Source organism: Schistocerca nitens, chromosome 4 (assembly GCF_023898315.1).
Source record: "Schistocerca nitens isolate TAMUIC-IGC-003100 chromosome 4, iqSchNite1.1, whole genome shotgun sequence".
Lineage (NCBI taxonomy): Eukaryota > Metazoa > Arthropoda > Insecta > Orthoptera > Acrididae > Schistocerca > Schistocerca nitens.
Genome location: NC_064617.1, coordinates 51,642,013 through 51,668,992, shown reverse-complemented (window position 1 = coordinate 51,668,992; position 26,980 = coordinate 51,642,013).

Sequence of the window (26,980 nt, the reverse complement as noted above, 5' to 3'; positions counted from 1 at the left end):
AACACGTGCTCCCACCCCCGTTTTTGAGAAAATTACCCTTGCAGTTCATGAGGAGCAGTTAGATTTAATAGTATCATAGTAATTGAAAACTGAGCATTTTATCAGTATTTATGTCTGGAAATTCGTATTTTCCTTGAAATCCATGAACGAAACTCTTTCGATTTTCGCTTATTTACCTGTAAGGTAAGAGCTGTTCAACGAAAGCACCATTCCTGTTGCGACCAAGGCGTCTGGCTGCGGAGCGGGTAGCCGGTGTTCGATTCCAAGTAGCATTCAGCAGTTTTTTAATTTGTTGTACTTTTTTCCGTATCGAAATTAGCAGGATTAGAAGGGTTAACAAACTACGTAAATCAGTAGCGAATAATAACAGTGGAAGCAAATAAAGTTATCAAACTGCTTCGATTAGTAAAGAATAAAGACTTAATGCCGGTTAATTTACAATGTCTCTCTCGCTCACTCTGTTACATGTCGTCCGTTTCCTTCGAACAGCTAGACGGATGGTGCCTGTCATATAAATAATCCAAGCAAATGTACTCGCAACACCAAAACATTTAACGAATGCAATTCTCGCAAGGCTACATTGTCCCTTCTGAAGATCTGGACGAAAACCAGCTTGGTTTACATTTAAAATTAGCTCTTTTTCGAGATTTAATTATGGTGCATACCACGCGTACGACAGCGTTGCCTGAAAAATAGGTACATAATGAATTATCCTGCGAACCGTTGTTCTATTCGCTCGGCTATGCAGTTTCCGCTGGGTTTCCAGAAGCAGACTGTAATTTTGGAGCTTCTAAATAAAGTTTTCAACTTGGCGTTAAAAATAAACATAACTTCGCTGGCACACACATCTGCACTTTCGCGGTTTATTTCTCCCTTGCAAGCCGGTTGATCCTCGTCACCTATAAGTATTCCTCTCACACAAGGCAGCATTAGTTCGTCCGCTCTATGGATCCAATATCAGAGAAAACTTAGTATCAGCGACGTATGGTTTTAAAATTTCACAAGATATGTTTTGTAAACTGAATTCTTGGAGCAACTGAAACATTCATAACGAGTCGGTTAAACGATTGACCTCTTCTATACACCGAGTTCCAAATCAGTCATCAATTTCTTATAAGCACGGGGAAACTGCGCTGTGTACAAATTCGTTATTTTGTGTACACCACCAACTACGACAAGCGTTAGCTTTTCTCCCTTATGCGAAAACATGCGTCGAATGCTAGCCTTCGCAGCAGTTTTAGTCATAATGATTATCATGCAACAAGGCTTCAAATTTTAAGTCTTTACTAACCCAAGTCGTTTGAGAAATTTATTTGCCTACATTATTTTTCCCTGTTGATTTACTTACCTTATTAACCCTCCGATTCCTAGCAGTTTCGATTCCAAAAAAGTACAAATGAGAAACGAAAAACTGCAGAATACTAGTGGGAATCGAAACACAAGTGTTCTGCTTCCCAGCCATGTGCCTTTGTCGCTACCGCAGAGGCGCATTCATTTGACAGTGCACCGGTGGAAAACTGCTCTTTTTTAGGCGAATATGATAGTGTTTAAAAGATTGAAAAGTAGTGTGCCGTCTGTCTCATTTTCCCTTCCTCAGCAAATTTAAAAAAATTTCCAAAAATTTTGGCATGCGAACATATTGGCGCTCTTTTTAACGTGCAACTCGCCTCTCACTTCCACAACCTTTCCTCACTGTAACTCACTCACGTCCACTAGTCCATCGCTATAACTGGCTCATACCCATCTACTCCCACTTGCCCATTCTCAGTCACTCATTCAGCCCGATGTATTGTCATTATCTATTTGTGTCTCTCTCCGTCACTTTCTCCAGTCGCACAGCCACAGCCTCCTTCGTTCTGTCCTACTACTACTGTCTACTCGCTCTGTCACTGTCTCCCTTTTGCTCTCTCTCACTGCTGCTATCTCATTCCTTTCTTCCCATTGCCATTACTGCTATCACTCCTTCACTCGTTGTCATTGTCATAGACTCTGTCTCTATCACTGATTGTCACCCACTTCGATTTTCTCTTTCTCTTTATTCTCTCCACCCCCTCTTCCCCTCCTGGCACTTTCTTCACTGTTTTCCTAGCACTCTTCTGTCACTGTCAACTATGTTCCACTGCCACTATGTCCGCTTATTTCTCTCATAGTGCCATTGTTTCCTTCCCTCGTTCTGTGCAACAACCACCGTCTACTACCTTCCAGTACTTATTACCTTTCCGTCTCTTACACACCACCGAGCGAGGTGGCGCAGTGGTTAGACACTGGACTCGCATTCGGGAGGACGACGGTTCAATCCCGCGTCCGGCCATCCTGATTTAGATTTTCCGTGATTTCCCTAAATCGCTCCAGGCAAATGCCGGGATGGTTCCTTTCAAAGGGCATGGCCGACTTCCTTCCCTATTCCGATGAGACCGATGACCTCGCTGTCTGGTATCCTTCCCCAAAACAACCAACCAACCAACCAACCATCTCTTACACACTGACACTGTCTTCTTCTCGCGCAGCATAAAAAAGTGAGAATACGCTCGCATGCCAAAATTTTTGGGAAAAATTTTAAACGTGCTTAGGAAGGTTGAATGGGGCAGATGGTGCCCTACTTTCCAGTCAGTCTTTTAAGAAGGACCATATTCGCCATTTTTATGCTGCGACAGGAAGGTTTTTCCGATGGTTTCCATCTTTTCCCTGCCACAGCAGGGCATACTACTCATATTTATAAACTTTATGCGTCAGTAAAATTTATATAGTTAACTTACGTGAACCTGAAATAACGCAAAATTACTTTTGCACCTCAGCCAGAAGTTCCGTGCACAACAATTTTGCTTGTGTTTCAGCACTACAACATGCGGTTCCGAGAACACTTCACATGACAACGGAGACACTTCAGAGCATATTTCTATGTGCTACGTCATTTTATAAACTACGTTTACGTCCCACACGCCCTAGTAGTCTGGCCCCTTCAATCCCACAAACCAACCAACCGGATTTTGCGTGCGTATTTTATGTGTACAAGCAGGGTAACTTTGAACTATTGTATCTCGGAAACGGATAAATTCATCAAGAAAATTTTGCAAGGTTGTTTGAGGTCGAGACATTAGGAACATATAGTAAAAATGTCAGCAATTTGCTGTACATAGCCGTCTTTTCATCCGCGGTTGTGGTACGAAACAATTGCAAAAATACAGTTTTATTGGGTTTTTCTGACGAACTGCTGTTCGTAAGCCCCTTACGGCCCACCGTAAACCACATAAAATGTGGAAAGAACCAATCAATTTTCTCGATTTCCCTAATATTCAAACTTTGAGCCTGATACTGAAACTAAGACGATCCTTCTGTTGGGAATTCAAATGGTCGTTACCCCAAGGGCTACCCAGACGACTTGGCGGTGTCTTTCTACCAGCAACAGAACTCGAGGCATGAGCCCCAGAAGGCTGCACGGCGTTTTGCATCATACACTCCTGGAAATGGAAAAAAGAACACATTGACACCGGTGTGTCAGACCCACCATACTTGCTCCGGACACTGTGAGAGGGCTGTACAAGCAATGATCACACGCACGGCACAGCGGACACACCAGGAACCGCGGTGTTGGCCGTCGAATGGCGCTAGCTGCGCAGCATTTGTGCACCGCCGCCGTCAGTGTCAGCCAGTTTGCCGTGGCATACGGAGCTCCATCACAGTCTTTAACACTGGTAGCATGCCGCGACAGCGTGGACGTGAACCGTATGAGCAGTTGACGGACTTTGAGCGAGGGCGTATAGTGGGCATGCGGGAGGCCGGGTGAACGTACCGCCGAATTGCTCAACACGTGGGGCGTGAGGTCTCCACAGTACATCGATGTTGTCGCCAGTGGTCGGCGGAAGGTGCACGTGCCCGTCGACCTGGGACCGGACCGCAGCGACGCACGGATGCACGCCAAGACCGTAGGATCCTACGCAGTGCCGTAGGGGACCGCTCCGCCACTTCCCAGCAAATTAGGGACACTGTTGCTCCTGGGGTATCGGCGAGGACCATTCGCAACCGTCTCCATGAAGCTGGGCTACGGTCCCGCACACCGTTAGGCCGTCTTCCGCTCACGCCCCAACATCGTGCAGCCCGCCTCCAGTGGTGTCGCGACAGGCGTGAATGGAGGGACGAATGGAGACGTGTCGTCTTCAGCGATGAGAGTCGCTTCTGCCTTGGTGCCAATGATGGTCGTATGCGTGTTTGGCGCCGTGCAGGTGAGCGCCACAATCAGGACTGCATACGACCGAGGCACACAGGGCCAACACCCGGCATCATGGTGTGGGGAGCGATCTCCTACACTGGCCGTACACCACTGGTGATCGTCGAGGGGACACTGAATAGTGCACGGTACATCCAAACCGTCATCGAACCCATCGTTCTACCGTTCCTAGACCGGCAAGGGAACTTGCTGTTCCAACAGGACAATGCACGTCCGCATGTATCCCGTGCCACCCAACGTGCTCTAGAAGGTGTAAGTCAAATACCCTGGCCAGCAAGATCTCCGGATCTGTCCCCCATTGAGCATGTTTGGGACTGGATGAAGCGTCGTCTCACGCGGTCTGCACGTCCAGCACGAACGCTGGTCCAACTGAGGCGCCAGGTGGAAATGGCATGGCAAGCCGTTCCACAGGACTACATCCAGCATCTCTACGATCGTCTCCATGGGAGAATAGCAGCCTGCATTGCTGCGAAAGGTGGATATACACTGTACTAGTGCCGACATTGTGCATGCTCTGTTGCCTGTGTCTATGTGCCTGTGGTTCTGTCAGTGTGATCATGTGATGTATCTGACCCCAGGAATGTGTCAATAAAGTTTCCCCTTCCTGGAACAATGAATTCACGGTGTTCTTATTTCAATTTCCAGGAGTGTATTAGATAGAGCATGCCGTCGCGTGCGTACCGACACCTTATGGATACATAAGCGGCAACCCAAAAAGTTCTCTCGGTTTCTAGGAAAATGTGCATTGTGAAACTACTTAAGTGTTGATGAAAAATACTCAGTTTATAATTATTCATCGATCTAGTCAATTCTGAGTCGATTGCGGGCCATGTATGTTAGAAGTAGTTTCCTCAGAAACAGAGGAGTGGGGAAGGGAAGGCAGTTGAACCAAAATGTCTTAGAGTCTGTCATTTTAGGTTTTACGCAATTACACAAGCGAATTAGCAAACACGAGCCGAATCGGTTGCTCATGTACGAGGCCTTCCCTTACGAGCCTGATCAGAGTTACTGCAACGTGTAACCACGATCAGTACCTGAGAGGCCGAACTCGCACGACCTGTTACTAAGACGGCAATAGTCCAAGCACATTCGATGGAACTTCAGTACAATCTAACACTTCGTCACCGATGATCACCGTTCTCGTAACTCAGGCCTGCTAATAGTGGTGTGTTCTTGGTTAAATAATTGGCCGAAGGTGTCAAACTCGACCATACATTTGGCAGAATGTCTTGACCATGGGGCCAGCAGGAAAAGCGATGTGAAGGTTGTCGTCTTTCGATAACTCAGGGCAATCAGCTGCTGCCGGCGGCATCATGCTCTGTAGCGGTATTTACATGCCGTAAAGCTCGAAGTTTATGGCTGATGATACATCTAAGGCATTTGACTATGTGAATCACAGTATTCTCCTAGATAAATTGAAGTTTAATGGGATTGACGATGTACTCAACCAATCGATAACGGCATTTTGAACCAAAGAACGCAGGGCGTTGTACTTATTAATTCAACCAATATACTCGTAGTTCGGGGTTGTAATTCTGACTAGGGAGAAATCACGTATGGGGTTCCCCAAGGCTTAGGTCCACTGTTGTTCCTCATACATGTAAATCACCTTCTGTCTAATACACAATAAACAGAATTAGTTCTTCTTGCAGATGACATTAGTACTGTAATCAATGTAAGCATACACACAAAAAAGAGGAATGGTAAACAATTTTCTTAAAAGCGTCAGTACCTCGTTTTCTGCGTATAACCTCATCATCCATTTTAAAGAGACACAACGAATTCAGTTCTGTACATCTAGGAATACTGCACCGATGATAGGTGTACACATGGTAAGGGAATAATAAATACGGTGGAAACTTCAAAATTCTTTGGTGTACTCATTGATGAGGATTTAAAATGTAAAAGCACATATTTTATCTCCTAAAACATCTTAGTCCAGCTACATTTGCACTTAGAATCATTGCAAATCTTGGAGAAAGACAAACCAGTAAGTTGACGTATTTTGTCCATTTTCATTCAATAATGTCATATGGAATAATGATCTGGGATAGGTCATCTTTAACAAAAAAAAGTCTTCATTGATCAGAAACGTACTACAAGAGTAATATATGGTGCACACCCATCTTGTGGACATCTGTTTAAGGATTTGGGCACTCGGATTGCTGCTTCACAGTAAATTTATTCCCTCTCAATGTATATTATAAATAATCCACTACAGTTGAAAAGAAACAATGATGTACACAATTACAACACTAGTAGAGAAAATGACATTCATCACTCATCATAAAGGTTGTCTTCAGCATAAATAGAGGTGCACAATGCTGCAATTAAATTTTTTGATCACTTACCCACTGATATAAACTTTCTGACAGACAGCAAAGTAAAATTTAAATATTGTAAAAGTTTCTCCTTGACAGCCCCTTCAATCCCGTAGAATTTCTATTAATACAGTGTGTAAAAGGTGGTGGGTAGGAATTACTGACTCACATCCATATATTTAAAAGAATCTATATGTAGAAATTAATTGGCGGTTTACATATCAAATGAATCGTTCACCATCATTATACTTTATTGTGCAAAATGATTCGTGGAACATGAAAGTAATGAACTAACTAAAAAGCTACGCAGGATTTTGTATCAATAAGAAATAACGTCCAATTATTTCTGACGTAAATTAACATGACAAAATTTTCAGTACCAGTGATAAAGCTGATATCAAACTGAATCAACATCTTTTCACAGAAAATGGACCGCGTACATCCCGCGAATGATTTCTTACTATCGAGATTATTATACTCGCACTTAAGTATGATGTATTATATTGCATTTGAGAAACTTGTCTGTGGCACTTGTACTATTGTACCATTCCGTTATTCAAACACGTCGATCTTCAGAGGAATTTAAGAAATTCTCTTGAGCGGTGCTGACGTTCCACTTTTTATCCTTAGCTTGGATTTTCGGTAAGACAGAAAGATTGATTATAACGCTTTCCACGTGCAAGCTTCTCCACAATGGTGGAGAATCTCTAATATATAGCTTCGTTGCCAAGATAAAGTGCGCTCCAATGCAAGATAGGACACGAAGCGCTTTTATGATGAAACTTGGGGTAGTAAATTGTTTGTTAGGCGTGTAGCAGAGATGTGTATCTGTTTCATTACCAAGACTGCAAATTCGTTCTACATCAAATGAACACCGCACTGAATAATAGCACTACTGTGAAAATTGTAGAGAAACCAATCTCTTAACTATATACTGCAACATTCCTTGATATTGAAACTGCTGTCTGCCTTAAAATACATTTTATGCTCAAACCAGGGGACCTGTGCGAAACTTTCGCACCTTCATAGTTTTAAATAATGACAGTATTAGGAATAATAGTAGTCGTAGGGAGAAAGGTAGTTGTGTGAATGGAAAGAAAATATCTTTAGAAATGAACCGAACGACGTGAAATAATAATCATGAATTTATGATACGTTCTTGTATATACAGTATATTTCCATGTGTGCCAAATTCTGTTTTGCGTTTGTGATGTGCAGAGATCAGGGACTGTGGGAAGGACCGCATGACCTATAACTTTAACTCGACAAAAATTTTCAATTACAGTAAGCACATTGGGCTGTAGTATCAATCCGTAAATCACAGTTCAAGGCGACAGTGAGAAATACGTTTGTCGTTTCGGGAAGTATGGACTACCGCAGCGGTCACTGTTATTTTCTATGACATTGCAGTATACAAATTATCTAGTTAATAAGTTCTTCAAAACAAATTAAGTGGTATTTGTAACAAAGTAATATGAAAAGGGAGGCTCTTACCCGTGATAAACGTCCCTCATTGGCTCGCTGTGTTTCTGTTTCCGGTCCTCTGTCCATGCTTCTTGTCGGCTTCGTGCCTTCGGCTACATCTTGATTGCCTTTTTGGTTGCCCATATTTCTTTCATCTTCCGGATGTGATCTTGCTTGCGTTATTCGGTCCATTTTACGCCTTTTCGTTTGTCACAGTGTATCTCATGTAGTTTACTTTCCTTAATGATGTTTCTGAATTTTCTTGTCATTTATTGTGTCTGCTCTGATGTTGAGTTGGTTCAGGTCGTTTTCTACCTCTGCCACCCATTTGTTGTTTCTAGTAGTTACCCATTCAAAGATCTGTTTGGTCAGTCTGTGTGATGGCATTATGTATAGGTGTCCATGGAACTGTAGGCTGCATTTTCTAATCTTTTCTGTGATTGTCCCCGTATGTTTGTATAGTTCCTCTGTAGGTTTCTTGATCCATATTACATTACTGTTAGTTGCGCCAAGTATTTTCCTAAGTATTTTCCGTTCTACTTTTTGTAGTTGTCTGATACGTGTATACCCTAGGATTAGTGAGGTCTCTGCTGCATACAGTACCTCGGGGAGCACCACCGTGTCGTAGTGGCGTATTTTGGCTTTTTGTGAGGCAGACTTATTGTTGTAATGGTTCTACACTACTTTGTATGCCTTCTCCAGTTTAGCTTTTCTTTCTTCGTTTGAGTCTCTGTTATGTCCGCTCATTCATAGTGTTTCATCGAGGTATTTGAAGTTTGCCGTTTTGTAAATCATGCCGTACTTTGTGTTCAGAGATGAGAGTTTCTTTCTGCTCATAAACTGTGTCTTTTCGTAAGAGATCTGTAGTCCAGTTTTGGAACCGATTTCGTATAGTTTTTCAGTAGCGTCTTTTGCTTCGTTTATACCGTTCGTGACAATCACTAATCGTCTGCAAAAGCCAGGCATTTAATCTGCCGGTTTCCTTAGGTTATCCCCTGTTGTGATGTTTCCCATTCTTTTATTACCTTATCCAACACTATATTGAAAAGGAGAGGTGAGAGGCCATCGTCTTGTCGGACACCTGTGCGAATTTCAAAGGGCTCTGATAGTTACCCACAGAACTTTACTTTGGAGGTCGTGTTGCCCAAGGTTTGCTATATGATAGTCCGTGTTTTGTTGTCTACTTTGTATTCAGCTAGAATTTTGAAGAGAGTTTTCCACTCGATAGAGTCGTACGCCTTTTTGAAGTCGACAAAGGTAATGATCAGGTTCTGTTTGTGTTGTAAAATCATTTTCAGGATCCAAATTTGTTCCGCACAAGACCGCCCTTTACGGAAGCCTGCTTGGTAATTCCCAATCAAGTAGTCGGTCTGGCATTCTAGTCTCCTTAGTAAAACCTTTAGAGAGGATCTTGTACGTGAGCGGTTGCGGGGACATTCCTCTGTAGTTGTTTCGGTCAGTCTTGTCACCTTTTTTGTGTAGTGGGTGTATCAGGACTTTTCATGGTCTCCCACATTCCTTCCAAGATTCTGTGGACGTCTCTGGTGAGTTCTGAGTCTTGTAACTTCCTGATTTCCGCGGTGATGCCATCTTCTCCTGGTGCTCTACGATTCTTGAGTGACTTGATTGTTTCTTTAACTTCTTCTTGAGTTGGAGGTTCACTATCTGGATTGTACGTGCTCATTTCTGTCATCATTTCTTCCATAAGGGGGGGGGGGGGGGGGCATTGAGGAGTTTTTCAAAGTACTTTGCCATAATGTCACAGTTGTGTTTGTGTTGTGTCTGTACTGTAAGATCTTCGGTACACACACCATCAGATTATTTGACTTGTCGCTCTAAGTAGGCGAGTGTCAGCAATATGTCTCATGGTCTTATCGTGGGGTGTTTATCTTCTGCCGTTAGGTCAGACGATAGAAATGCCACTTGCACGCTTAGAGTAGCAGATTGGCGGTGACCAACTTTAAACAGAACTTGATTAATTTTCACACATATTTATTAAAATAATAAAATCATAGACATTATGTAACTTGATTCTGAATGCTGTTTACAATTGACAATCTGAAGTTCCTTTGGTCTTGGTGCGTTAATCTTATTCTCACATATCTCTGATACTTGACAAAGTGTCTATAAATTTATCTTCATGGCTGTGTACAGGAATATGGTAATCTTATTAGGTGCAGACTGAAACTTCACTATACACTGGTACAGATTAGTGCAGACTGGTACAGACTGGTGCAGTCAAATGCAGACTGACTAATCGGAGGTCTGTACACTCGTTATAATACCTCGCGCGTTCAGGTATCACTGCGCGAGTGTGATCCGTGAGGAGAAACGGTTCTACGTTAGCAGCAATCTCATTGGCTGCGTTACATGTTAATACGCGGATCGGCAGAAGCAGAATTTGGTCCGTCTCTAAGACAGCGCCATCTCGTAGAGTGGAGACGGACGAGCGCTGCGCCTGCGCTGTTGTGCTTAGCGGGGCGCGCTCTAGTGGGGAAGTTGTGTACGCGCTGACTACGCGGAACTATGTACACAACAGTTTGGTATTGGTTTCTAGGGTTCCATCCGGTCTTCTGAAGCACAAGTCGGGTGGGGAATATCCATTCATATTTTCTCTGAACGTTCTGTAGAAGTTTCTTGTATTGTTCTTCCTGAAGTCCGATTCGAACTCCGTCAGTCGCCGTTTATCATACTGTCGTTTTTCACTGGGAATGATTTTGCTTGATTGTTTCTGTGTTTTCAGGAAGTTCATCAACTTCTCTGGGGATTTATGGCTACTAATTTTTTTCCATGCACTGACTCATTGGTCAATAGCTTAGTCACATGTGTGGTTCCACCAACGGTGTTTCCTTGTGCGTGGTGCTTGTGCTACTTTCAGTGCCTCTCGGATTCTTCCTGAAAGTTGTATCCAGTCTGTCGTTTTCTCCATTTTAATTTTGTCTAATATTTGTGTCTAGTTTAAAGTAAGGTATTCTGCATCTGGTCTAACAATTTTGTTCTTCCTGATCTGTAGTAGCTGGTGGTCTGAGTCGAAGTAGCCTTTATGTGTGTCTATGTTCAAAATTTCTTTTTGTGAGTCTTTTCTGGACTATTACGTGGTCGATTTTTATTTCTTGCTTTCCACTCTGGAATTTCCATGTCGTAAGTTTCCATGTTGGTTTCTTGTATTTTGTTGGCATAATGGCGAGGTCGTGGCTTTTGCAAAAGTCTATCAGGTGCTTTCCATTTTTGTCTGTGTCCTTGTGTGGAGTATGTTTTCCTGTAGTATGTCTGTATATGTTTTCTTTTCCGAGTTTAGCGTTGAAGTATCCCAGAATTATTTTGTCTCTATGTGCAGGAATTTTGCCGGCCGAAGTGGCCGTGCGGTTAAAGGCGCTGCAGTCTGGAACCGCAAGACCGCTACGGTCGCAGGTTCGAATCCTGCCTCGGGCATGGATGTTTGTGATGTCCTTAGGTTAGGTAGGTTTAACTAGTTCTAAGTTCTAGGGGACTAATGACCTCAGCAGTTGAGTCCCATAGTGCTCAGAGCCATTTGAACCATTTTTTTGCAGGAATTTTCCTGATAGTTTCTTCCATTGTCGTCCAGAAGTCATCAATTTCGTCCGGGTTGTTCTTGTTGTTGTCATTAGTCGGTGCGTGTGCGTTGATTATTGCGTAGGATTTGTTGGCTGATTTCACTGTGATGGTGCTGATTCTTTCGTTTGGTGGCGAAAAGTCGATTATGCTGTCCGCGATGGACCTGTGTACTGCAAATCCTGTGCCAAAAAGCGGTAGGTTTTTCAGTTGTCTCTATGGTTTTCCTTTGTATATTCTAAAGTTCTCCGTGTTCAAATGGTCTTCGTCTGTGAATCGTGTTTCTTGCAGTGCACATATTTTGAGTTGAAATTTTTCGAGAGTGTCTGTGAATTGTTTGATAATTCCTGTCTTCATCAGTGTCTTCACGTTGAGTGTGCCGATGTAGTGTTTACGTTTGGTTTTGAGAGGGTTTGAGAAGCTCCAATTCTTCTCATGATGTCCTTGAGCCCTGGGAATCCGATGCTCACGACGATCCCAGTCTACTGACTGGGGCCCAGGGTCATGTGATTTTTCTCGTTGTACCATCACGATGTTTAGTAGTTGGATATGTGGCACGCTGCCGAGTACAACCTGACTTTCCAGATCAGGAGGTTGGTTGAGGCCGCCACTGACATGTGGAGCAGGCGCCTTTTGTAGCCGTCTACTGTGGGAACAGACGCTACTAGTAGTTTTGGTCCACCACGAGTATTTCATTTCCTCGGTACCACCTATATCTAGGAGTCATTCCCCTATCCGCCGCACCGAGCGAGGTGGCGCAGTGGTTAGCACACTGGACTCGCATTCGGGAGGACGACGGTTCAATCCCGCGTCCGGCCATCCTGATTTAGGTTTTCCGTGATTTCCCTAAATCGCTCCAGGCAAATACGGGGATGGTTCCTCTGAAAGGGCACGGCCGAGTTCCTTCCCCGTCCTTCCCTAATCCGATGAGACCGATGACCTCGCTGTTTGGTCTCTCCCCCCAAAACAACCAATCCTATCCGCCACCTGTTGAGGCGCTGGGTTGCGGGTCTACTAACCGCCCCGACATATATATATATATATATATATATATATATATATATATAAAGTTATTGTAGAGCTGTGAAATCGCTTCAATCATTTGTAATAAACCTATATATATATATATATATATATATATATATTGTAGAGCTGTGAAATCGCTTCAATCACTTGTAATAACCCTATATATATATATACCCTATATATATACCCTATATATACCCTATATATATATATATATATATAGGGTTATTACAAGTGATTGAAGCGATTTCACAGCTCTACAATAACTTTATTATTTGAGATATTTTCACAATGCTTTGCACACACATACAAAACTCAAAAAGTTTTTTTAGGCATTCACAAATGTTCGATATGTGTCCCTTTAGTGATTCGGCAGACATCAAGCCGATAATCAAGTTCCTCCCACACTCGGCGCAGCATGTCCCCATCAATGAGTTCGAAAGCATCGTTGATGCGAGCTCGCAGTTCTGGCACGTTTCTTGGTAGAGGAGGTTTAAACACTGAATCTTTCACATAACCCCACAGAAAGAAATCGCATGGGGTTAAGTCGGGAGAGCGTGGAGGCCATGACATGAATTGTTGATCATGATCTCCACCACGACCGATCCATCGGTTTTTCAATCTCCTGTTTAAGAAATGCTTCTCCTTTAGCCTTTTCCGTAAGATTTTCCAAACCGTCGGCTGTGGTACGTTTAGCTCCCTGCTTGCTTAATTCGTCGACTTCCGCGGCTACGCGTGAAACTTGCCCGCACGCGTTCAACCGTTTCTTCGCTCACTGCAGGCCGACCCGTTGATTTCCCCTTACAGAGGCATCCAGAAGCTTTAAACTGCGCATACCATCGCCGAATGGAGTTAGCAGTTGGTGGATCTTTGTTGAATTCGTCTTGAAGTGTCGTTGCACTGTTATGACTGACTGATGTGAGTGCATTTCAAGCACGACATACGCTTTCTCGGCTCCTGTCGCCATTTTGTCTCATTGCGCTCTCGAGCGCAGAAACCTGAAGTGCGGCTTCAGCCGAACAAAACTTTATGAATTTTTCTACGTATCTGTAGTGTGTCGTGACCGTATGTCAATGAATGTAGCTACAGTGAATTTATGAAATCGCTTCAATCATTTGTAATATATATATATATATATATATATATATATATATATATATATATATATATATATATATATATATAACGGCACCGTCAGTGAAACGTCTTAAACTATTGTTGACGTTTGTGATCAGTAGTATATATGTATTTGAAACTTTAAAAGTACTATTACGCTTCCTTTGGACACATTCAATGTTACTTTTATTTCTGTGGAAATTTCGCTTTCCAATACAGCGTACTTGGTTCTATTACTCAGATATTTGACCTATCAGCCACGTATCAGTGAAAATACTCCGGAAGCGGCGATCTCCGTTAGTAGTTCACAGTGTGGAATGCTCACGAACATATGGCGCCGGCTGCACCGCAGAGTCTATATTTACAGGTGTCAGTGCCGAGATATGAAACGAGCTCTCACACATCTTAGTCCAGAGACGCAAAGGAGGCACCACCATGTTCATGTATAGGGTGGTCCCTTGATCGTGACCGGGCCAAATATCTCACGAAATAAGCGTCAAACGAAAAAACTACAAAAAGCGAGGCTTGTCTTGCTTGAAGGGGGAAACCAGATGGTGCTATGTTTGACCCGCTAGATGGCGCTGCCGTAGGGCAAACGGATATCAACTGCGTTTTTTTAAATAGGAAACCCCATTTTTTATTACATGTAGTACATTACATGTAGTACGTAAAGAAATATGAATGTTTCAGTTGGACCCCTTTTTTCGCATTGTGATAAATGGCGCTGTAATAGTCAAACATACGGCTCACAATTTTAGACGAACAGTTGGTAACAGGTAGGTTTTTTAAATTAAAGTACAGAACGTAGGTACGTTTGAAAATTTTATTACGGTTGTTCCAATGTGATACATGTGCCTTGGTGAAGTTATCATTTCTCACAACGCATGCTGTTACAGCGTGATTACCTGTAAATATCACATTAACGCAATAAATGCTCAAAACGATGTCCGTCAACCTCAATGCTTTTGGCAATACATGTAACGACATTCCTCTCAACAGCGAGTAGTTCGCCTTCCGTAATGTTCGCACACGCGTTGACACTGCGCTGACGCATGTTGTCAGGCGTTGTCGGTGGATTATGATAGCAAATATCCTTCAACTTTCCCCACAGAAAGAAATCCGGAGACGTCAGATCCGGTGAACGTGCGGGCCATGGTATGGTGCTTCGACGACCAATTCACCTGTCATGAAATATGCTATTCAATACCGCTTCAACCTCACGCGGGCTATGTGCCGGACATCCATCATGTTGTAAGTACATTCTGTCATGCAGAGAAACAACTTGTAGTAACATCGGTAGAAAATTACGTAGGAAATCAGCATACATTGCACCATTAAGATTGCCATCGATAAAATGGGGGCCAATTATGCTTCCTCCCATAATGCCGCACCATACATTAACCTGCCAAGGTCGCTAATGTTCCACTTGTCGCAGCCATCGTGGATTTTACGTTGCAAAATAATGCATATTATACCGGTTTACGTTACCACTGTTGGTGAATGACGCTTCGTCGCTAAATAGAACGCGTGCAAAAAATCTGTCATCGTCCCGTAATTTCTCTTGTGCTCAGTGGCAGAACTGTACACGACGTTCAAAGTCGTCGCCATGCCATTCCTGGTGCATAGAAATATGGTACGGATGCAATCGATGTTGATGTAGCCTTCCCAACACCGACGTTTTTGAGATTCCCGATTCTTACGCAATTTGTCTGCTACTGATGTGCGGATTAGCCGCGACAGCAGCTAAAACACCTACTTGGGTATCAACATTCGTTGCAGGTCGTGGTTGACGTTTCACATGTGGCTGAACACTTCCTGTTTCCCTAAATAACGTAACTATCAGGCGAACGGTCCGGACACTTGGATGATGTCATCCAGGATATCGACCAGCATACATTGCACACGCCCGTTGGGCATTTTGATCACAATAGCCATACATCAGAACGATATCGACCTTTTCCGCAATCGGAGAACGGTCCATTTTAACACGGGTAATGTATCACGAAGCAAATACCGTCAGCGCTGGCGGAGTGTTACGTGATACCACGTACTTACACGTTTGTGACTATTACAGCGCCATCTATCACAAAGCGAAAAAAGTGGTCCAACTAAAACATTTATATTTCCTTACGTACTACACGAATATGTCATAAAATATGGGGGTTCCTATTTTAAAAAACGCAGTTGATATCCGTTTGACCTATGGCAGAGCCATCTAGCGGGCCAACCATAGCGCCCTGAGGTTTCCCCCTTCAAGCTAGACTAGTTTCGTTCTTTGTAGTTTTTTCGTTTGATGCTTATTTCGTGAGATATTTCGCCCGTTCGCTATCAATGGACCACCCCGTATACACTGGGATTCGAATTCAGGATGAAAGGTAATCATTTCCCGCACTGCTTCTTCGATGTATAGACTGAACAGGAGGAGCGAAATACTACAGACCTGCTTTATACCCATTTTAACCCCAGCAATTCATTCTTGGTCGTTCAGTCTTATTGTTCCCTTTTGAGTCTTGTACATGTTGTATATTCCATGTTTTTCCCCATAGCCTATCCTTGTTTCTCTCAGAATTTCGAACATCTTCCACCTTTTTACATTGCCGAACGCTTTCTCCAGGTCGAAAAATCCTATGAATGTGCCTTGATTTGTCTTCAATCTTGCTACGGTTATTAACAGCAATGGTCAGAACAGCCTCCCTGGTGTCTTTACCTTTCCTAAAGCCAAACTGATAGTCTTCTAACGGATCCTCAATTACTGTCTATTCTTCTGTATGTTATTCTTGTCACAAACTTCGATGCGTGAGCTGTTAAGCCGATTGTGCAATAATTCTCTCACTTGTCGGTATTTGTTACCTTCGAAAATGTGTAGATGATGTTTTCCCAAAAGCGTGATGGAATACCGCCAGTCTCATACATTCTATACAGCAACATGAATAATCGTTTTCTTACCACTTCTCCTCAATGATTTTAGAAACTCCTATGAAATGTAATCTATCTCCGCTGCCTTATTTGATCTTAAGTTCTTCAAAGCTCTCTTAAATTCAGATTCTAATACTGGATCCCCTGTCTTAAATCCACTCCTGTTTCTTCTTCTATCGTATTAGCCAAATCTTGCCCCTCATAGAGGCCTTCAATGTAATCTCCCCAACTATCCGCTCTCTCTTCTGCATTTAACAGTGGAATTCCGCTGTACTCTTAATGTTACCACCCTTGCTTTTTAATTTCACCAAATTTGGTTTTGACTTTCCTATCTGCTGAGTCAGTCCTTCCAACAACATTTATTTTTCGATTTCTTCACCTTTATCATGCAGCCATTTCTTCTTAGCTTCCCTGCACTTCCTATTTATTTCATTCTTCACCGACTTGTATTTCTGTATCCCTGAAATTCCCTAAACATTTTTCTACTTCCTTCTTTCATCGATCAGCTGAAGAATTTCTTCTGTTACCCATGGTTTCTTCGCAATTACGATCATTGTACCTGTGTTTTTCTTTGCAACTTCTGTGATTGTCCTTTACAGAGATGGCCATTCCTCTTCAACTGTACTGCCTACTGAGCTACTCCTTATTGCTGTATCTATAGCCTTAAAGAACTTCGACCATATCTCGCCTTACAATCCAGTATCTGATTTTGGAAACTCTGTCTGACCATGATTTAATCTAGCTGTGAAATCTTCCCATGTCACCTGGCCTTTTCCAAGTATATTTCCTCCTCTTTGGAGTCTTGACAGAAGTTTCGCTATTGCTAGCTGAAACTTGTTACAGAGCTCAATTACCCTTTCTCCTCTCTCATTCCTTGTCACAAGCCCATATTCTCCTGTAACCTTTTCTCTACATCTGCATTCCAGTCTCCCATGAATATTAGTTTCATATTCCTTTACATACTGTATTAACCTTTCAGTATTCTCATACACTTTCTCTATCTCCTTCCTTCCTTGTCACTCTCCAATTGTACTGCCTACAGAACTATTCCTCATTGCCGTATCTACAGCCTTAGAGAACTTTAAGCGTATCTCCTTATGACTATTAGATTTTCATTCCTCTTTCTCTACTGAATTTTCCGTTCAAAATCCTCATATACTTTCTCTGTGTCTTCATCTTCAGCTTTCTATGTCGGCATGTATATCTGAACGATCGTTGTCGGTGTTGATTTGCTGTCGATTCTGATGAGAACAACCTTATCCCTGAACTGATCACAGTAACACGCTCTCAGCCCTACTTTACTATTCATAACGAATCCTACTCCCGTTATACCATTTTCTGCTGCTGTTCATATTACCAAATACTCATCTGACATAAATCCTTCTCTTCTTTCCATTTCACTTCACGGACCCCTACTAAATCCAGACTGGGCCTTTGCATTTCCCTTTTCTGATTTTCTAGCTTCCCTACTACGTTCAAGCTTCTGACATTACACGCTGCGACTCGTAGAACGTAATCCTTTCGTTGATATTCCAGTCTTTTTCTAATGGCCACCTCTCCCTTGGCAGTCCCCTACGGGAGATCCGAATTGGGGGACTATTCCGGAATCTTTTGCTAATGGAGAGATCATCATGACACTTTCAGGCCAAATGTCATGTGGTTACACGTTATTTGTCTTTAATGCAGTAGTTTACATTGCCTCCTGTATGCTCATTCCAGTGATCATTGCCGATTCTACCGCCTTTAGGGGTATTTTCCCACCCCGAGAGAATGGTCGATTTCTTAAATCCTAGTAAATATTCATAATTAAGAAGTAAAAATGCACTTTAAAGAGATTTAATAACTATATATCGGGAAACAAGTTCACGAGTGACTCATAACGTAATCACTAACTGACTGTGCTATACAAACGCGTTATGAAGTGACTTTGAGTATTGTTAACGCAGTAGTGTGTTTCAATTTACGTCCAAAAGGCTGCGCTACTGTGTAACTAATTAAATGAAGTGGCGCAGTGCTCGTAAATGAAAGTTAATTTATGTGTTGATGGAATCAGAGACTATAATGGATCAACAACAACTTTTACTGTTCTTCCAAAATTCATAATTAGAATCGACGAACTTGAAGACGCATTTTTCGTCCAGAACTTGTTATTACTTCTGGTTCACAAAAAGGAACAGCAGAAACTAATTTGAGAATGATAAGATTACGAAGTGGAGGAATTCCGCTGTTGTACGACCATTTGCGGTTGACGACAACACGGTCACAACAATATCAAATTAAAGAATCATTACAAGTCCTTATCCATTAGGAAAATTTATCGCAAGTGGGATCGAAACGGAGACCGTTCCTGGGAGGGTGAACACGGCACATTACATCAAACTTTCTTCAAACGTGTATTACAGTTTTACAGAATAGGTTAGAGGGCCGCCTTCCTCACTATCGCTTCCTTCGCTTGCTGTGCCAGAACAAAACTCCGGATGATATTTAACGTAGAAGCAGTCGTAACTCAAATTCGTAGAGCACCACGCCCATCTAATGAAAGCTACTGCCTTGCACACATGGTGATTTTTCAGAAGCAATAACAGAAACACAATTCATTTGAATTCCAATAAGATAGTTCTTTCTTCCTTCAATTGTGATGTGAACCATGCGCACTTCATCATTCCTGTGCAATCGGATGCACTAGATTGATGGAGAATTATGAATGTGTTTTTATGGAAGCGATTTCTCTGTTCACGAGTTGCTAAGTATTTCCAGTACGTTCTCACACCGATCCAGGATGTTTCTGTTTTGTTGTAGCTCTATTCACAAACCACAAAAGTTTATTAATCAGGTAATTAACTTCGGTCGACGATGACCGTCTTCCGACCTGAGTAAATCTAGTATGCTACATAATACGTGCCTTTGGTATATAGTTGGTACGGTCACATTGATCACTCGTACAAACTTCGATACAAAATGAATTTCTCTATTAGTATTTGGCAAGTGGTGAGTATTTTGAATTTTCTTTGCGAAAGTTTTACTCTGCCTACAAAAACAAACGTCACAGAGTTGGCAAATCCGTATCGCCAACTAGATAGCCGTAAACTTTAACCACAGCCCTACTTTTTTTAACATTTATTTAAGGAACAGTGCTACACACTCCTAATACGTACTAAGTGCATGTACTAACCATGCACACATGTTATACATGAAATGATTTGAACATAAACAGTTTGATCATTGAAATTATGCTAATATTAAAGAAATACAACAGAAGATTGTGTTACTGAGTAAATTACCAAAAATAATTAATCTGAACACGAAGAAAAGTTTTCTTAAAGACGTTCAAACTTCTTCAAACACGAGTAAATAAAAAAACTGCTTTTTAAATTACATGTGCTCCAATCTTTACGGAAGCATAAATAGCAGTTTATGAAGGATATCAGCAGGTTTTTGCGATAATTTTAAATATATTAATATACCCAAAGAAATCGTCTCCGTGAGAGACAGGTTAAGGGAATAGTCACCCAGACTTATAAAGAATATGGAAGATTCATACCAATCGTACATAAAAACAACTTAATAATCATATTAGAAAATCTCTTAAAAACTTGAGAATGGAGGAAAAGAGATTTTATAAAGTTGACTAGTCTTCCAACTACACTTTCTCCACATTAATGGAATGTTAATTATCTGAAGTGAGCAGACCTATATAACAGGTCTTTCACTGGAAAACTGACATACACACCACAGTGCAATAATGAACAGGGAAGTTAGCCAGCCATTGAATATTACATTATATCAGATACAATCTTATGGTTTTAACGAATAGATAAAGATATTTCCATAAAACTGTCAATTTTCATATTTATGCTAAAAAACCAAAATTGCAGATTTAATGCTTTTTTTGAAGTGAGCAGACCTATATAATAGGAAAACTGACTTACACACCACAGTGCAATAATGAACAGGGAAGTTAGCCAGCCATTGAATATTACATTATATCAGATACAATCTTATGGTTTTAACGAATAGATAAAGATATTTCCATTAAACTGTCAATTTTCATATTTATGCTATAAACCAAAATTGCAGATTTAATGCTTTTTTTACATTGACATTATTAGACACTCAATCTGACTGACACTTAAGTTCTGTACATTAGTTTATAAAATTTCAAAAACTATTTTCTGAGGTAGCAAAAGCACACACCAAAAATTTACAGCAAAAATTTAAATAATACCCTTAAGGTAACTACAATACATCACTGTCAACACAGTCTTCCTTTTTTATATTAACCAATACCTATTCTTTCAAATATAATTTTTCCCGTATTACCGAACGTTTTCTCTTGATTCGAATACCTTCTAACTTTGTGGTATTCACACAGCATGTTTACCTTGATTTCTATGGTGCTGTCGTATCCTAGTTGTTGATGACGTAATTAACAAAATTTCCCAGCAACCAGTACAGAGCGTTATTTTTTGCCTCTGGGAAATAGCGTGCTTCAGGCCTGTGTATCAATGACAGTGATATATTCTCAGGGCATGTCCTTGTAATCAGAGCAATTTGCTCTCGGATCGACATCCAACTATTCATGTCACTGCTGCAAGTGTATCTATGAATTACTGTGTCAACTAGATGGCACTGTTGACATGAATTTGTTTCACAGAGTCCGATTGCGTGCAGTCTTTCATTGGTGCTAACTATGTTGTTTACTGTCTTGTGCCACGACGTTTTTATATTAGACGTAACCACATTAGAACCGATATTTTTCCATATCTCAGTCAAATCAACGTTTGGAAACGGTCGTTCTATTTTGTTCCATCCTTCGCTTTTCTTTCGTTCCCGCATTATGGTTCTTGATGTTAAGTGCCATGACTGTCCGATTTCTGCACTTACATAACTGAACTCAACATAGAAAACCCGCAGATGCTGTATACGGCTGTTGGCATTCTGCACGTCACTCGGGGGGAGGCAGTCTTCGAGGTTAAATGATCTCGAAAATTTGGCTGGTTATGCTTCCTCGCGGGTCTATAATTAAATTAACTTGCCTTTTGATAAAAAGTGCACAGGCTTTATCCGTTATGTCTGTTAATCTGAGTCCACCATTTTTAGGAGCTAAAGAGTCTGCTTTAGCAAGTACTCTGAACACTTCACCTTTCCACAAAAAGTTTGTGATTTTGGGCATTATTCTCCTTGCTATCTTTCTCAGTATTGGAAGTAGCTGTGCAGTATAATACGCTTTAGCAAGGCTGCATGAGCAGATAAACTCTGTTCTTTGAACTTGGTTCATATATCGAGTTAAATTCTCTATAATAGCTCCTTGCACTTTATCTGCTGCAATTTTCCATTTTAAAGCCGTCATTTTCATGGGGCATGCACCAGGGTGATCCCAAGTGTTTTATGTTGTCAGACTAATTTGGCACACTCGACGTTGATATTATCAAAACCTCTGAGATTTAACATCTTACTTTTTTTCGTTTGCATTGGCTCCTAATGCTCTACAGTATGTATCAATCAATGCTGCTATCGTGGTTACCTTTTTATTATTTCTTATAATGACCCCTATATCGTCAGCATAGGCTCTTACAACTGTTTTATTTCCTGATAATGTTAAGCCTTTTAATCTAGCATGGACATGTCGGAGGAAAGGTTCCAGTGAAATGACGAAGAGTGACATGGACAGAGGACTTCCTTGAGGATCACCTCGTTTTATTTATATCGGCCTGGATTGTTGACAATTCACCGCTATCTTTGTATTTATTCCAGTTACTATGTTCTTTATCAACTGTATGACCCTATCGTTGAAATCTATTTTCTTCAACGTCTATAGAAGATATTCATGATTTAATACATCGAAGGCTTTATAAAAATGTAAAAAAATAAAGTACACTTTATGTTTGATACAGAAGTTATTGGAATGAGCTCGCTGAATTCTGCCTTGCGCGCAGTTCTGATGTTTACTAATACTTTTATCTGTAAGGCATAAAATTCTCTTTGTTTGCTATTCCAGCTATTAATTTATAATCAGAATTCAGCAGTGAAGTTGGACGAAAATTATTTAAGTCTTTGTTTCCGTTATTTTTTGGCTCATGAACAATTCTAAAATCCTTAAACTCATCCAGAACCATTTTACCCTGAATAACCTCATTTACAATGTCCGTGATCTTCGCACCCACTATCGACCACTAACGGATGTAAAACGCTGCTGGCAGACCATCAGGCCCTGGTGATTTTTTTCGTGTTGAGGCGCACAGAGTCTCATGCACGTCCTCTTCACTGACAATCTCGTGAAAATTTTCGTTGTCATCTTCTGTCAGCTAGGGGCTAGGATTTCAAGGAATTCTTCCAAGGATTCGTCACTGCTTTGATTTACAGAATATAGTTCGCAATAACAGCGATAAATCTCTTCCATGATAGCCCGCTGGGTTCTGAGATCGCACCGTTTTTTGTTCGAATTTCTTCAATAAAAGTCCTTCTTCCGTGTTTCGTATGCTTCACAATGATACAATGAAGTAGTTTCATCTTCTCACACCGATTTTGCTTCGATTTTATGTTCAACCCTTCCATTTGATTTCTCTTGATATTTAGATTGACTTCTTTTATGTCTGCTATCGGAAGTGAGGAACCTGCTGAGACCTAATCATATAGATCTCTCAAAACGGAATAGAATAGTAATATTCATTTCTCTTGCGCTCTGGGCACTGTATTGAATAAGAACCTTCCTCAACTTTGGCTTCGCCATTTTAACCCACCAGTCGGTAGCAGCGGCATATCTACTACGAGCACGCAGGCATATTGCCCATGCTTCTTTAATAAGGTCTTCTAAATCTTGATTTAGTAACAAGAAAATGTTCAAATTCCACTGATTCGTGAATCGGCGACCTGGCTGTCTTGTTAGATTTATGCAAGGTAAGACACTTGAATGGTCTGAAAAGTACGTAGGAATGGTTTCTATTTTTGTCACGAAAGTTTCAAGATTTTTAGAAATATAGCCTATAATCCATCAATCCTGCTACGAGATGTTGCCGTGACGCAAGTGAAATCAATAATGGAGAGGTATTTGATTTCCCATATATCTTTTAATTCTAAACTAGTAACTAGTTGTTTTAGTTCACTTGAGAAATTAAAATTAGGTAAGTGATCTTTACGTTCAAGTAGTAACTGTCTTGGATTTTTTTTAACAAGTATATCAGGTCATCTTTGAAGAAACGTGCCCTGTCAGCTCGGTGAGAACTTCCTGAAGGGACATAAATATTTATGATAGTCACAGCATAGATATTTAGTCCTATTCCCCTTCCGCATTCGTCGTTACACCTCACTTACTGGATTCCCTTCCCTCACCAGAACGGTTGTTCCAACACTTGTTTCGTGACACACATTTATGTAACTGACATAAACAGGAATTACTAAATCCGACATTAGAACTGCTTGTAACAGTGCAATATCAGTCTCGGATTCATACAAAAAACCCTTAAGTACCGATAATTTCAAACCGGACGTAATTTTATTTATGTCCATAGTGGTGACAGAATAAGAAAGCGTCATTGCACTGTCACTATGTAGTTGTTTTGATGAACTAATTTAATTTCCTGTGGTTCAGGGTTCAGTTAAACTATTAACTGTTTTCTCGGAAGGCTAAAAATATAATAATACTTCAATCAGTTTATTACTTAGTCACGTTTTTTTCTGTTTATGAGGTTTTCTCTTGCACCGCTAGCCGACTGATTTCCTTGTAAACTTTCTGATGTTTCCTCCAGTGATTCGTGCAGGACCGTTTCGTACCGAACATTCTTTGGATGTGGGCCGCCATTTCCCTGATTTTCCCTCCCTTGGTTACGAGCTACACTCACATTTGGTTGCGTTTTTATTTTACTTCGCGGCTCATCTGGAGCAGCAGCAGACGCGTTCGCAATTTCTGTTGCTGGCACCTGCCCTGCTGTGTTGCCGTGATATCATTTTAGCCACCACTTCCTTGTTCTCTATTAATATCACTTACTTCCTGATCGAGGGAAACACATGGAGATGGCAGTTTTGCAACCCCTTCCTGTATCTGTTTACTGACAGATAGCTGCTGATCCTTGCAATGAGCTTCTTCATCTGTTGTTTCTTGCTAATTAGTACTGACTACACCCCCTTCACTTTCTGGTATCGTATGTTTATTATATTTCTGTTCATCAGTTTCCATTCGCATTCTGCCTTCCGTTTCCTCTGCCTCCTCATCGAAGTGAGGGAGTTGTACAGGACAGCTCATCCTCTGAAAAATTACCAGTTGTCTCTAGAGGTCGTTTTCTCGGCTGCATTTCAGTTTCACGAGTAGTTGTAACAGGGTTTCCTTTTGTTGTTAACGCGGTAATTTGACTGTGAACTTGAAGAGGGACATCAGCTTGGCCCGCTTCGTTAACATCCTCAGCCAGCTGAGCCGGGCTATTCTTTGGTAACAGATCATTTAAGGAGAGTCGGAACGATCCATCTCCTCCATGTTAATTTTAGCAAATAGAAGGAACATTTTTTCTAAAACCATTAAACATATTGCTCTGAAATTTGGACTACATGTTCAGTGAATATTTCTCTACAAAGTTATGATGCCATGTAAAGAAATATTTATTGGTTTTTGTTTTACAATTTTTTTAAACACATGCTTATTTTTTTCTCTAAATTTGCACTTTTTCTTCTATAACTCTTGAATTATACAATAATTTTTACAATTTGATATACTGTTAGTAGTTTTTGAGAAAATGCTCCTCAAAGACGAAAATTTTAAAGTTACGGGAAATGGCTACCGAAGTTTTTTAATACATTACTGCCCCATATGATGTATTATCAGCATCCTCTTCTTTTTCCAGTGTTAATTTCCTTTTCAGTGGTCTTTTCTTCCCCTTTGCTGAATGTTGTGGGCTTTTGTCTCTTCTTCCTGCACCTCTTAGTCTTTCTTCATAAGTTAGGCGCATTGTGGAAATGGTGTTATGTCCTGGTTGGAAACCTAAACATTTCAGCACATCGCATTTGATAATGTTTCCTTCACTGTATGCTGCCACTGCACCATACACTCCAAAATGCAATGTTTTATCTGTACAAACACTCTTTTGGGAATCCTAATTCAAATTAAATTATTTACACTTTCATTTGGATTTTGTGTTTTCCATGTAAACCCTTTTCCAATAAACTTGGCTGTCATAAATCTCTGAATATGGGCTTAATTACATCAATTACAGCATTTGGCAAACTGTTTTTTTGGGCATATTCCTTTCCTGATTGGTACTTACACCATGAGTCATCACCTGTGGAGCACAGTGCATGTTGTGGGTGCTCATTTTTTGATGCAATGTTAAAAAATAATGCTCATACTGCTCTCCTCATATGCTCAATGCTTCTTGTACTTTGCCTAACTGCACACCCATAATACCTCTGCAATCTATCAGTAACTTCATCTGTCAATATTCCTCTTCCTACAAGGGTCTTACCATCACTAATCTTCTGGGATCCTAATTAGTTTGAGCAAACAAGCCCCCACGCGCTTTTGTACATGTCCAATGTACTCCTGTTTTTTGGTGTGAATTTCGTTGCCATAAGGTTTGAGTCCCTATACAGCTCTATATCCCTTAGAATCACCATTTCCTATGTAGTTACTGTATCGTACATTACACCAATCCTGTTATCTGGAAAAAATTGCTTTCACTCCCTCCACTTCCATCGCTCCACTCGTGCCGTGAAAATTTGCTTCACAACTTCACTATGTTCGTCCTTGGTATTGCCCTTACATCTACAATGTTTTGAGAGAATAGCAACATCAATCACTTTGCAACTGTCTCCACTGGTAGCTGTCACAACTGCATTTAGAGATTTATGACCTCTACGATTCCATAATCCATCTAAAGCAACAGTTAAATCTTTACAATTCCTATTATCTGTCACAGCTTCTTCAGCTGCTTTCTTCATTGTTACTTGAGCAATATCTTCAGCAGAAGATCCCACGAATTCATTACAAAATCCAAACTTAGATCGTGGTTTTCGCAAGTTCATAATTCCACATAACATTGTCCCAGCAGCACTGCCCTTGTCAATGTAACGCAAGCCTTACACAAGCCTAACATTTATATCATACACCTGCTCTCCATTATTACCACTACGACGAATACTGCTAGAATTAGAAAACGAAACTTCTGCAGCACATTTGTTACACTTCAATAACATTTTACATGCCAAACTAATGAGTGAAGTTATTTTCAATTCCAGCCCTCTTTCTTTGCAAACTTGGCACAATAAGTTATATTTCAGAATATTAGAGAGCAAGGAAATATTAATTATTTCATTCACATCATTACTGTCACTTTCATAGTTTCCAAATTTTTCT